A 15,290-nucleotide genomic window follows, 5' to 3' on the forward strand; every position below is an offset into this window, starting at 1 on the left:
GAATTGAAGGGCAGCATCTCAAGTATACCAGTTGGAACTGGGCCCATTTGTGTTAACCATATGTTTTTTACAGATGACAGTTTGCTTTTCTGTAAGACCAATTCACTGGAGTGGAGCAGGATGCTGTACATACAGGAAGTCTATGAGAAGGCCTCGGGGCAGGTGATAAACAAGGATAAAACCAGCATCTTTTTTAGTAGCAACACTCCTACTGAGATCCAAACCAACATCTTGAACATATCAGGGGTTAAGGCATCTGACTCTTTTGAGAAATACCTCGGCCTACCTGCTGTTTAGGGCAAATCCAAAGGGGCAGCCTTTCATTCTCTTATTGATAGGACATGGCAAAGGATTACAAACTGGAAGACTAAGCTTCTGTCAGCAGCAGGGAAAGAAATTCTTATGAAGGCTGTTCTACAAACCATCCCAACCTACACTATGGGCATCTTCATGCTCCCAGTGTCAATATCCAAGAGAATTAACCAACTGTTAAGGAAGTTCTGGTGGGGTTTTGAGGAGGACCATACTAAGGTTCAGTGGGTAAATGGGATCAGTTGAGCCTGAGAAAGGAGAAGGGTGGTCTCGGCTTCAGAGATATCAAGAGCTTTAATCTTGCCATGTTGGCAAAACAAAGCTGGCGCCTACTTCAAGATCCAAGCTCACTACCAGCTCAGCTCCTCAAACAAAAGTACTTTCCCAATGGGGCATTCTTGGATTCAATCCTGGGCAGCAGGCCATCCTATGCATGGAGGAGCATCCAAGGTGGTCTACAACTCTTAAAGGAGGGTCTGGTATGGTGAATTGGTAATGGAACATGGGTAAGCATATGGAAAGACAAGTGGATCCCTCAACCTCATACATACAAGATACAATCCATCAAGCCTGAGGAAACAACCTGTTCATTAGTAGCAGACCTTATTGACCCGGATCTGAAGCAATGGAAAGAACCAGTCATAACCAGCCTGTTCTCTAAAAATGAGGTGGATGCAATCAAGTCTATTCCAATTAGCATTGGTGGGAGAGATGATCAATTAGTGTGGAATGGCACTAAAAATAGTAAGTTTTCTGTCAGCAGTGCCTACCACCTTCAGAGGGAGATGGAGTCAAGACTAAAAGGGGGGTCCTCATACCTTGATCCTCTTTCTAGTATTTGGAAAATTCTGTGGAAGCTACCAACTACCCCAGCAGTCAGAATGTTCGTGTGGAAAGCATGTAATGAGGCCTTACCCACCATGGCAAACTTGATGAGAAGACACATTGCCACAGACAGTTACTGCCCAGTATGCAAGCTAGAATGTGAAACAACTGAGCATGCCCTTTGGAGTTGTGAGGTTGCTAGGGATGTGTGGAGTCAGGGTAGGAAAAAGATCCAAAAGCTGAGCCTAAACTGTGCTTCCTTTAAGGAAACCTGGGGTCTTCTTAGTCAACAACTACAAGAGGAGGAGCTAATGGAGGTGGCAGTAATATGTCATTCTCTATGGACTAGAATAAATGGATTCATTCATGGGAAGGGCTTCATGCACCCAAACCAGGTTCTAAGCAAAGCCTTTGATGAAATAGAAGCTTATAAGTCTAGCCAGAACCACCAAGGCTCCTGTCCAACCAGTCATAGTGAGGGGTCAGCTAGTGTCTGGATCCAACCCCCTGCAGGCTACTACAAGTTGAACTAGGATGTAGCCATCAACACTACTCGGGGATTAGTGGGGATTGGTGCCATTCTGAGAGATCATATGGGAAGAAGCATCGGTACTCTTCAAGCTAGGAGGGAGCTGAATTTGAATCCTTTTAGTGAGGAAGCCTATGCCTTAATGATGGGTGTGGTTTTCTGTAGGGATATTGGTATTTCTAATCTGGTAGTCGAGGGAGATGCTGTACAAGTCATCAGGCTTCTTAGTGGCAGTTCCCTTGACTGCAGTTATGCTGGATTGATGGTGGAAGATGCCAAGAGGGAACTGAACACCTTTGCTAACTGGTCAGCAGTTCACAGAGGAGGGAAGGCAACAAGGCAGCCCATACTTTGGCCAGAAATGCCCTCACACTTTCTGATGATTTGTTAGAACTTGAACTTACACCAGTTTGTATTCAACAGATTGTAAGAAGTGAATTGTCTGTAATGTCTTTTTAAGGAAATGAAGTGTCCCTTTTCAAAAAAAAAAAAAAAAAAAAAAAAACTTCCCAGTTGTCAATCCTATATCATTCCATCTGCAATTCAGCCTTCCTGTGGACCCCACCACTGGTGCCATTTCCCAGCCAAAATCATTCATACCAAATTTCCTATCCCGCCCTTTAAGCAAACTTCTCCCACTCTGTACTGTTAGTTAAATATTATATGTTCAATATTATACTCAGTTGCATATTTTGGGTTATTAATCTATCTTGGATGCCACCATGACTACATGTTCATCTGGTACTGCTATTGACGTACAGGATATATATGCTGACATTGCTAAACATACAAGTATATATATATACCTATATATTCACTTCATTTCCCATTAAAACTAAATAAACTTCAAATTAATATATATAGGTAGCTAGGTGATCAATAATTAATTATATATTACACCAATTCTTTGTTATAATTTATTATGCACTAGTTAAATATATTTCTCCAATTTTATACTTTACTGCAATTTTGGGGTTATTTATCAGGCATGGATGCCACTTTGACTATAGGTGGATCTAGAAATAAACACTTTTGACGTCCTGGATATATATGCTGACATTCCTATACATATAAGTATATATGTATATATACTTAATTCATTCACCTAATTTCCCAGAGACACTAAATAAACTTTAAATTAATATATAAAGGTAGAGAGGTGATCAATAATTACTTATATATTACACCAATGATTTGTTATAATTATATATTATGGAGGTACTTTGGTATTAAATTTGGTTACATATTCCAATGATGTCATGCATGATGGTCATGAATGTCAAATGTGAGAATTAATTAGGTGGGGGGGGGGGGGGTGGGGTATTCTTTTCTTTACTGGCCTCATTAATTTAGGAAGAAGAAGATGATTATCATTTATAATAAATCCACATGCCGCTAGTTTATGCTGAAATTCTCACCCCTAAACCTTTCTTTTCCTGAATTAATTAATTAAAGGTATATTTATATTGTCAGGAACATAAGCTAGCTAGGGGTGTGTATATGTCTTTATAAACCGGTTGACCCAATTGACCCGATCAGATCCACCCGATAAAAGTCGGGTTAAAATTGAAGCAGGCTCGAATGAAGAATTATGCGGGCGAAACCGTAGTTGAAGAACCAACCCGTATCCCTCAGTCCTCTCAGTCCCGACTCCCATCTCCCCCCTCTCTCTCTCGACTTCTCTCACCAACGTGGTCTCTCTTTCTCTCGCTCTCTCTCTCTCTCTCACACACACAGACGGTTGCATGGGTCTCTCTCTGTCTCACTCTTTCTCTCTCTTCAGCCGCAACTCCAAGATCAACTTTGGCGTGAGTCTCCAAGAAGGAGGTATGTTCCCTTTCATAAAAACATCTTTGTTCCTTTTCTGAGGAAGGGCTCTGAAATTATTGAGCATGTGGGCTTACTATCACAATGTGTGAGGGGTGTATGACCTATGCGGCTAACATCCCGACATCATGGATTCTGCTAAAACATAAGCAAGATCAAGTGTGTCATAGTGTGTGTGTGTGTGTTTCAATGATAAATTCAGTTTAGTGTATCTAATATGCTACTTATGGCTTAAATTTGTTAAGAGACAAAAGGAGGTTTGAAGAGGTAACATGGTGAAGAATCTTAACTTTTGTTCAATGGAAAGAGGGGACGACCTAAATCCTTTTATTCAGAGGCCCGATTGGGCATAGTAGTATAATCTTCAACCTGAAACTAATGAAGAAGAATTAAAACACAACTGACAGTGATGATTGTTCTATTAATGCTGTTACAATGTGGATCTAACCAAACATTTTTAACCTAAATTCCTTCTTTAATCCTCATTCTCTCAGATCCTAGCATATATATAATGTCTAAATGTAGTTGTAGTACTTACCATAGGGACCCAACATACTTAGAAAATGAGCGCCTATAGTACTATATCCAATCATAAAGAAATGGAGAAATGGGGTGGGTTTATGCTAGCTCTTTTGTCTTATAAGGATGTTAAATGGAATCTTATTTAGTATGGAGGAGTGAGCTAGAGTTTTATAACGAAAAAAATAATGAAAGCTGCAGCCCATTAAGGGGACCTAGTCTAATTAAGTATACATTAAAATATGATCCACCCTCTCTTCCTCTGGTGTTTATAAACATGGTGATAATGCAACTTTGCACAAAGCCAAGAAAGCCAACTAGCACCAAAACCCTCTAAAAGATCAAGATGACTGGTTTAGGTTCTCCTTGTGGAGCTTGCAAATTCCTGAGAAGGAAATGTGTTAGGGGATGTGTTTTTGCTCCTTATTTCTGCCATGAACAGGGAGCTACCCATTTCTCCGCCATTCATAAGGTTTTCGGTGCAAGTAATGTATCGAAGCTCCTTGCTCACATCCCACTCAGATCACATTGCTAATCTCTTGGAAATTTTCGTGTAAAGTGCCAAACCCATCCCAGTAGATTAATGAGCTTAGCATTGACCTTGAAGCAGTATTTACAGCCAATGTAAATACTGTAAATACTGAGATGATGATTCTGGTTTTGGGTTGCTTGACCAAACTGGGGCATGAGTATTTCTATTATGAAAATGAAAACAATAGCATGATTCATTTCTCTTTAAGAATCTGATTTTCTATGTTGGTATAGTGCACAGAAAAATATAGTTTAGGAAAAAAGGTTAATAGTTTTTTAGAGAGGGAGAGGGGGAATACTCACAGTATGGGCATATAAGCATATGCAATTTGGTTCTTGAAATTCCAATTAAACTATATCCATTTCCATTGTTTTTGGCCATTTGTTGATTTGGTATACAGAGAAGAAATTTGTTGTTAAAAATAGTCTTAATCTAGTATCATAAAGGTTGGAATTGATGTAAAAGTATTTCTATTATGATGTTTGCAAATTTTATTTTTTTAGGCCTTTGTATATGATTGCTAATGATGTTAGGAGTTAGGAGTTCTTCGGTCTTTTGACCTGTACATGTGGGGAACTACCATCATTCAAATTCTAACATGTTAGGAGTTAGGAGTTCTTGGGTCGGGCCAAAAACTGATTGGACGGGCTCAAATTTCAGGCCTAATGCATGCTAGGATATGCAAGTTGCATAAAACTCAATTAATAAGAAATAGGTCGAGTACTCCTCCTCTAGCTTATATAAAATGGACATATGGGCAATAACTATAATATGGAAGCATATATATACAATCTGTATATATAAATAAGAAACCCATTATATATAAGTTTGGTATAAATCATTTAAAAATAGTTTCTTTGTAGATTATAAATCTTTTACAATATTGTTGTGTGTTTTATATAGTGGTTCTTTGTGGAATAACTTCAATGTATTCTACATGAATAGTTTTCCATGCTCTTGATTAGTGGTTTCACAAGAAGAAGGTGCATGTTAGATACTAACATACATTAGGCTGCTTTGTCATTTCAATTTCAATTTCAATTTAAATTGGTATTCTTATTTTCTCATACTTTTATTATATGTCAGTTCATACCATGGATTCCTTCAGAAGTGACACTCCTACAAATTTAAGAGACAATGAGATTTCTATTCCTTTAGCTTCAAACATTAATTTGTCTAGTAGTAACAACACCATCTTCCCTCCTAAAAGGAAGGCAAGTAAGGACCCGTCAATGGTGTGGGAACACTTCACAAAAATAGATTGATGTTCATTAAGTGACCCAAAAGCGGGGTGTAATTACTACCACAAGACTTACGCTTGTTATCCCAAAAAACATGGTACATCAAGTATATTGCATCATGTTGGTGTTTGTAAAAAAAACCCTGATAGAAATAGACCCAAGGATCAACAAACTACACATAAGTTTGATCCAGAAGATGTACGAATGGCAATTGCAGAGATGATAATTTGTGATGAGGCTCTGTTTAAGGTGGTGGAAGGACAAGGATTTAGGAAGGTATGTAAATCACTAGAACCAAGATTCCAAGTGTCATCTCGAACCACTGCAGCGAGAGATTGTATTAAACTATTTAAAAAAGAGAAGGAGAAGTTGAGGAAAGTATTTAAGGCAATTGGGTGGGTTAGTTTAACTACTGACACTTGGACGTCCAATCAGAACTTCAATTATATGTGTCTTACTGCACACTTTATTGACTGTGAATGGAAATTACACAAAAAAATTATAATTTTTTGTTTAATTCCTAATCACTAAGGGGACACTATTGGAAGGCATGTGGAGTCATGTCTACAGGATTGGGGTATTGAGAAGATTTTTACTGTTACAGTTGACAATGCTTCCTCAAACGATGTTGCCATTGATTACTTAAAAAGACTTGTGGAATGTCATTTGTTGGAGGGGAAGTATATTCACATAAAGTGTTGTACCCATATTATGAACCTTATTGTGAATGATGGGCTAAAAGATTGTGATGATTCAATCGTAAGGGTGCGCAATGTGGTTAAATATGTTAAATCATCTCTTGCAAGAATGGAAAAATTCAAAAAGTGTATAGAGAAGGAGAAAATCAATTGTTCAAAATTGGTGTGCCTTGATGTTCCCACCAGATGAAACTCCACTTATCTCATGCTAGAAGTTGCAGAAACATTTCAAAAGTCATTTTTGAGATTGGAGAATGATGATGGGTATTTTTCTCGCTATTGTCATAGTGTGGGCTTGAGCCCTCCCAGCTCTAGTGATTGGGTAAGAGTTAAAATAATGGTTAAATTTTTAAAGATTTTTTATGATGCTACTGTGAGACTTTCTGGCTCTTTGTATGTCATATCTAATGCATATTTTCAAGAGCTTTGTGGCATTCAATCGCATTTATAAAAATGAGTCAAAGTAATGATCCGGTGTTGAGAGTTATGGCTACAAGCATGAAGAGTAAGTATAACAAATATTGGAGATCAATTGAAAAGACTAACTTGATGATATTCATTGATGTTGTTTTTGATCCAAGATGCAAATTTAGTCTTTTGCATTTTTGGTTCAAAAAAATATATGGTGGTAATTTAGTTGAAGAAATTATTATAAAAGTGAAAGAATTGATGATTGACATGTACGAGGAGTATAGTATTATGTATGGGAGTCCAGATGGAGTTTCATACTCTGAGCCTCCTTCCCCAATTGATCCTAGTATGATTGATTCTGATTCTTAGCAAAGTTTTTGGGTTAAATATGAGTAAGAAATTATTGAAAGTAGTTTGAGGAACAAATTAGAGATTGATCAATACTTGGAACATGGTTGTGAGGTATGAGTTCCAAATTTTGATATTTTAGATTGGTAGAAGATCAATAAAATCAAGTATCCTATTTCGGCGAGAGTTGAACGGGATGTGATGACCATTCCTGTTTTTACTATTTTTTTTTTGAGTCAACCTTCAGTGCAGGGGGTTGGGTGCTTGACCCATTTCGTTGTTCATTATCTCTAAGAGCAATTCAGGCACTTGTTTGTACTCAGAATTAGTTAAAAGATCCAAAAGCTATTGATCTTCGTGCCTCGTTGGACAATGTTGAAAGTTTTGAGGCAGAATCAGGTAATGAACATATTTCTTTCTTCCATATTTATTGAAGTTTCTCATAATGTTTATTTATATAATTTAATAATCTCTTTTTTTTCCAAGAATTTGATCCCCAATTAAGCTTTATTTATGTTGATGATGAGTGACTCAAGGCTTATGGTCTACACATTCTATATTTCTTGTTAAAGATTCCTATTTGAGGACTGTTTATTTCTAGTTCATGAATTTGTTTAAAAGGGCTGGAATATTTTCCATTGATAATATATATATAGGCGTTATATTCATGTTTATTGTTTATGTTATGGATGGCCTATGGGATGTAATGTAGTGGATGGATGAATGGATTTGTGAGAAAGGCTGGACGTTATATTCATGTTTATTTCTAGTTCATGAATTTGTTTAAAAGGGCTGGAATATTTTCTATGGATCATAATATATATATGGACATTATATTCATGTTTATTGTTTATTGTTTATGTTATGGATGGCCTATGGGATGTAATGTAATGGTTGGATGGCCTATGGGATGTAATGTTTATTGAGAAAGGCTGGAAACGGGATTAAAAAAAATGGGCAGATTTAACCCGACCCGAATCATTCAGGTCGGGTTGGGTCGGGTCATTATATGCTGGCCTTGGGTTGTGGGCCAAAAATTGATTGGGCGGGCTATTGTTCAGGCCTAAAGCTAGCTACATGCTGTGTAGAGACCATTCAATCATTTCGAAAGACTTTGAAATCATGATTGAATGCTCAGTACTTTACTGGTTAATCTAGTTTTAATCTGCTGGTGATGGAACAAGTATAGGGGGAGTATAGCAAAATGAGCCTAAAATTAAAAGTTTGATCTTCATTTTTTGAATTGTGCCAACTTCATGATCAATTTATCCATCATAAATTGAGGAAAATGTGAGAAAGAAAATGTTTATTTCCCACACCAATCGACATGACCAAATCATGTATAACTGCCCCAGCTCTCATCATATGCTTTCATTGCCCATATCATATATATGAGTAGTAATACTATATATATGAAACATGCAACGTAACTTGGCATGTTTTACTTTAACATATGAGTTGGCTTAATATTTGAACAAAACATTTGTTCAAAATTTTCCTAATTCATCCATAAATTTTCATAAAGTGTTGTGTTTAACTTAAATTGGTATGCTTTAAATTGCATTCTTCCTATGTGATAACCTGATTAAGTCGCCAACATCTTGCAACGTATAATCCCCTACATGTGCATAACTAGCCAACTTTTTATGACCTGCTTTGCATCAACTACCAATTGTTATAACCCCAATGCATTTGTCAATGGACAATAATCCCCCATTGGGATGCATTTATACCCTATGTGATCCATCTAGAGTGCTTTCAATCAACTTATATGGCATCAATATGTAGGTTGTGCATGCAATTTTTCCATACTAAATCCACGTGGAAGTACAAACCTGAACTACAATGTAGCCTATATCTTTCAGTTACACAAATTACACATTAAGGTCAAATTGTTGAGATTTCTATATCAATGAATATAATATAGAAACAACATTCAACTTTAACCATTGCCTAGCAATTTGTTCTTTGAAGATCCCAAAATCATATCACTACAACAAACTATTTCCATCGACATTTGATTAGGTGGACCAACAACAACGTTAGCTTTAAAGTGTCATCATTGAATCTGCACACAATTTTAAATACCACTATGAGTAACTCTTTACTTATATTTCTAAGCTAACAAAAATTCTTAAGCTTATTAAGTATAATTTGCCAAGCAAGATCAACCAAACTTCATACCCATGGAATGCATATCATTTTATAGGCACATATATAATGTACCTATTCATTTTCCAAACTTTAATTTCTAGCCATGATAACTATCTTCAATACCCATTATTGTGTGGCAGAGTTGATCTTATCAGTTAGTGCATTATAATATCCATACCTACCCTTGGTCATTATACTAATTGGTGGGTAACTGGTTTTCTTCTTACTCCTATTTTACTTACAAAGCTGAAAATACTATCACACCCATTGACTTCCCATAATTATATTCACATTCTTCTGGACCTTCACCAATTGAGGTCTACCTTAATTTCCAAACAACAACTTTTCACCACCATTCCCAATTGGTATATCAATTTCATGTCGATGGGAAACCAATGAGAGCATGTTTTACTTTGTTTGTTCATTCGTATTGTAAATGCATAGTCTCGATCTTCCAAAAAAAATTTCCTGGAATATCGACATCCAAGAATTAATACTTGATGCATTCGCATGCCTGCTTCCCATTGATCTTCTTACATTGACGTCGTCGATGAACATCATGCATTGTCCGCACATAACCCACATACACGTAGTCATCTACTATATTAGGTTAACTATACAGCATGTAGTTGATTTCCAACAACTACATATTATCATGTGTTGTGAAATGGAACCCATATAGTTTGTTAGGCTTGAGAAAACTACTTGACATGCAATATTAGACTTATGAGAAATTTTCATTTCAACATCAATGAATAAACTCACTACAATCAATTCTTACTGTCATCATCATCTTCCTCCCTAGTCAGAGGATGGTTGGACTTGTTGTCCGAGTTGTCATTGGCACTTATGTCCTCCATTCCCATTTCATCGTCAAGTGGGTCATCATCATTAAAGACATTATCGTCAACTGGTTGGGACGGGTCTCAACTAGAGATATTTGTTGTATCAACAGGCAAATGCTCTTCATCAACTCAGTTCAGTGGATTGGGCATGGCTTCATCGACATGGAGAATAGGGGGATAGTTGTTCAGATTATTGCGATCGTCATCTTCTGAGTCACCCCATGATGACTGTCATCATCAAGCACATCCCCAACAGGCATCATTGAGCGAATGTTGTAAATATTTCTACTTGTTACCTTATGGACGACCTGTCAACTTCCACCCAAAATTGGATTGGATAGATAAAATACTTGAGTTGCTTGGCATGCAAGGGTAAAAGGCTAATCTTTATACCATTGCCTAGCAATATTCACCAATGTAAAGTGGTCTTTGACACGTATCCCCCTTCTCAAGTCGCCAACGTCATACCAAGTGCATTAAAATAGATAAACCTGTTGTGAAAAATGATGACAATGAATTGAAAAGAAAATATGGAATGAGGAAAGCAATAAACAGAATCACACACGACACAAGATTTACGTGGTTCGGCAAATTGCCTATGTCCACAGGAGCTGCAGAGGATTTTATTATTGAGGAATATCACACTATAAAGATGGATCTCAACACAGTACGTCCACTGTGTTCACTCATACATCAACCGTATGGCCATATGATGTAAAACATCATATATATAGTTAAACGGCAGAATATCCTAAAAATGCATGTTCGCTCGAGCGGCGTGTCGAGCGCGCGTCGAGCAAACTTCCCTTCCGCATCCTGCTCGAGCTCACTGTCAAGCTGACATCGAGCGTTCAACTCTGCCTGACTTGGCTCGAGCGGCCAATGCCTCTGCTCGAGCGAAAGCTTCCTGCTCGAGCTCACTGTCGAGCTTACATCGAGCGTTTGAATCTGCCTGAATTCGCTCGAGCGACCAATGCCTCCGCTTGAGCGGTGTGGACCAGACTCCACAGTACTCAACAATTCTCCCACTTGGAGACTGGTACACTCGCTGTATCACCATCTTCCTCAAACATGATATCCTCCACCTCTACAACTCACTACCCCTGTCTTCATGCTAGAAGACCAACTGAAGTTGCGCACAACTTCAGTTTCTTAAGCATAACACCCTTTGTCAACATATCAGTAGAGTTCCTCAAACATGATATCCTCCACCTCTGCAACTCACTGCCCCTGTCTTCATGCTAGAAGACCAACTGAAGTTGCGCACAACTTCAGTTTCTCAAGCGTAACACCCTTTGTCAACATATCAGCAGGGTTCTTGCTTCCACAAATCTTCTCAAGTAACAACTGTCCGTCATCTAACAATGATCGTATGAAGTGATACCTGATCTGAATGTGCTTGGTCCTGGAATGGAATGCTGGATTCTTGGCAAGGAATATGGCACTCTGACTATCACTGTAGAGAGTGCCTTTCTGATTCTTTTTACCCAACTCCTCCAAGAAGCCCTGTAGCCATACCATCTCCTTTGCAGCCTCTGACACTGCAATATACTCAGCTTCTGTAGTAGACAAAGAAACTGTTTTCTGTAGATTAGAACCCCATGACACTGCAGTACCACCAAGTGTATAAACAAAGCCCGTGGTACTCTTTCTGCTATCAATATCTCCAGCTAGATCAGCATCAACATAGCCCTGCACCTCCAAGCTCTCTCCAGAGAAACACAAACAGGTTTATGAGGAACCCTTTAGGTACCTCAAAATCCATTTCACTGCTTCCCAATGTTGCTTTCCTGGGTTACTCATGTATTTACTCACAACTCCCACTGCATGGGCAATATCCGGTCTTGTGCAAACCATAGCATACATAAGTGAACCAATAGCTGAAGCATAAGGAACCTTACACATGTAATCTTGTTGCTCCTCTGACTTAGGTGACTGATTCTTGCTGAGTCTGAAGTGACTTCCCAAGGGTGTGCCAACTGGTTTAGCCTTGTCCATATTGAACCTGCTGAGTACCTCTTTCACATACTCAACCTGTGAGAGTCTCAACATACCTCTGACTCTATCTCTGACAATTCTCATGCCAAGGATTTGCTTTGTAGCTCCCAAATCCTTCATTGCAAAGTGCTTTGACATCTGCTTCTTCAGATCATTGATCTCATCAATACTAGCCCCTACAATAAGCATGTCATCCACATACAACAACAGAATAATATAAGAATTGTCAAAATGCTTGACATAGCAACAGTGATTTGCCTGACATCTAATGTACCCTACACTGTGCATGAAGTTATCAAATTTCTTGTACCACTGTCTAGGAGCTTGCTTCAGGCCATACAAGCTCTTCTTCAATCTGCAAACTGAAGCTGGTACATGTAGATGTCTTCTTCAAGGTCTCCATGAAGAAAAGCTGTCTTCACATCTAACTGCTCAAGAAATAGATCTTCAGTAGCAACCATAGCCAGTACCATCCTGATGGTTGTGATCTTCACCACAGGAGAAAAGATCTCAGAGTAATCAATACCTTGCTTTTGCTGAAAGCCTTTTACAACAAGTCTAGCCTTGTACCTCTTACTGCCATCATGCTCAGTTTTCACCCAGTACACCCACTTGTTTTGTAATGCTTTCTTCCCTAATGGAAGTTCTGTCAACTCCCATGTCTGATTCCCTAACAGGGAATCCATCTCATCTTTCATGGCCAGCTCCCACTTGCTAGAATTTTCATCTTGCAAGGTTTCTTCATAACTCTGCGGTTCCCCACCATCTGTCAACAGAATATAATTCAAAGTAGGTGAGAAACGCTATGGAGGACGTATAGTCCTAACTGACCTGCGAACTGCAACTGTAGGAGTGGACGGTTCTGAAACTACCTGCGGAATAATAGGAATGGGTGCACTGGACCCACTCTCCCAGTCACTCACATCTCTACACTGCACTGTGACCTCTGGTAGGTCATCCAATCTTACAAACTCGGACTCCTGAGGAGCTACTGCAGAAGCTGTACTAGACTGATCCTTGTACATAATTTTCTCATTGAAAATCACATTCCTGCTTCTTATGATCTTCTGACCCTGATCATCCCAGAAACGATAGCCAAATGCCTCGTCTCCATAGCCAATGAAATAACATTTCTTTGACTTAGCCTCAAGCTTGCTACGAACATCAGAATCAATAAGCACATAAGAAAGACAACCAAAAGTTTTAAGGTGAGAAAATTTGACCTCTTTCCCGCTCCAAGCCTCCTTAGGCAATCCACAATCCAGTGGAACTGATGGCTCTCTGTTTATCAAGTAAACGACAGTGCTGACTGCATCTGCCCAGAAAGTGGGTGGTAGTCCAGCGTGCAACCTCATGCTTCTAGCACGCTCATTTATGGTTCTATTCATATGCTCAGCAACTCCATTTTGCTGCGGTGTCTCGGGAATGGTCTTCTCCATTCTGATACCCAGAGTTGCACAATACTCCTTGAATCCACCATCGACATACTCACCACCATTGTCAGACCTCAAACATTTCAGTTTCAAGCCTGTCTCCGTCTCAACCATGGCTTTCCAGATTTTGAAAACATTAAATACGTCAGATTTATGCTTCAAAAAATAAACCCATACCTTCCTGCTATGGTCATCAATGAACGTGACATAGTAGCGAGAACCTCCAAGAGATGCCACTGGGGAAGGACCCCACACATCTGTGTGCACAAGATCCAGTCTTCCTGTCTTAGGCGTCCTGCCACTTTTCAAGAAGCTGACCTTCTTTTGTTTCCCCATAACACAACTCTCACACATACTGAGATCAACTGACTTCAGTTCTGGTAGCTTGCCTCTAGACAAAAGTTCTTTCATACCCTTCTGACTCATATGGCCAAGCCTGCAATACTACAAATCTGTTGTGCTCTCTGCAACGGTAGTAGCAATAGTGTCAATCAAACCAATAGTCATATATAGTGTACCAGTTTTCTTACCCCGAGCCAGTAGCAATGCCCCTTTTGTGACCTTCCAGGTGCTATCTGAGAACACCACTGAATGACCACACTCATCGAGCTGCCCAACAGAAATGAGGTTCTTCTTCAACTCAGGAATGTGCCTGACCTTTTGCAAGGTCCATTTGTTCTTGCCAGGGAGTATAATATCAATGTCTCCCATCCCCACTATGTTCAAAGCCTCTCCATTAGCCAAATACACCTTCCCAAAATCACCTGCAAAATAGTTCCGCATTAGCTCCCGGTGCGAAGATGTATGGAAGGAAGCCCCTGAATCCAGTATCCAGTCATCAACTGGACTATGAACTGCAAGCAATAGTGCATCCTGTACTTCTTCAGTTACCACATTAGCACTATCATTCTCCGTCTTCTTAGGGTTTTTGCAGTTCTTCTTTATGTGGCCAGCTTTGCCACAATTCCAGCAAGTTGCCTACTGACCAGGCCTCGACTTGCTCTTCCCCTGTACTTTGATTTTGATCTTCCTCTGTTTGAGTTCCTGTCATGTGATCTCCCTCGAGAATCAGCATTTAGGGCTGAACTCAAACCCGAGATCTCGCCTGAATCTTTCTTGCGCACCTCCTCAGCCAAAATCAAATCACGAATATCATCATATTTTAATTTAGATTTTCCAGCAGAATTACTAACAGCCATTCTCATGGCTTCCCAACTATTTGGCAGTGAAGCCAATAGTATCAGTGCACGTATCTCATCATCAAATTCAATTTCAACAGATGACAATTGATTTGTGATAGTATTAAAATCATTCAGATGTTGTGCAACAGACGTACCATCTGCCATTTTCAAATTGAATAACTTTTTCATAAAATGTACTTTGTTATTTGATGGCTTGCAAAATTTCATATTGCAGATTTTACAAGTTCGCTCGAGCGGAGGCTTTTGGCCGCTCGAGCGAATTCAGGCAGATTCAAACGCTCGACTGCCGCTCGACAGGGAGCTCGAGCGGGTTGCTGAAAAACGAAGATCGCTCGAGCAGAGACATTGGCCGCTCGAGCGAAATTAGGCAGAGTCGAACGCTCGATGTGCGCTCGATAGGACGCTCGAGCGAAATC

The sequence above is a fragment of the Carya illinoinensis genome, chromosome 10 (genome assembly GCF_018687715.1).
Source record: "Carya illinoinensis cultivar Pawnee chromosome 10, C.illinoinensisPawnee_v1, whole genome shotgun sequence".
Lineage (NCBI taxonomy): Eukaryota > Viridiplantae > Streptophyta > Magnoliopsida > Fagales > Juglandaceae > Carya > Carya illinoinensis.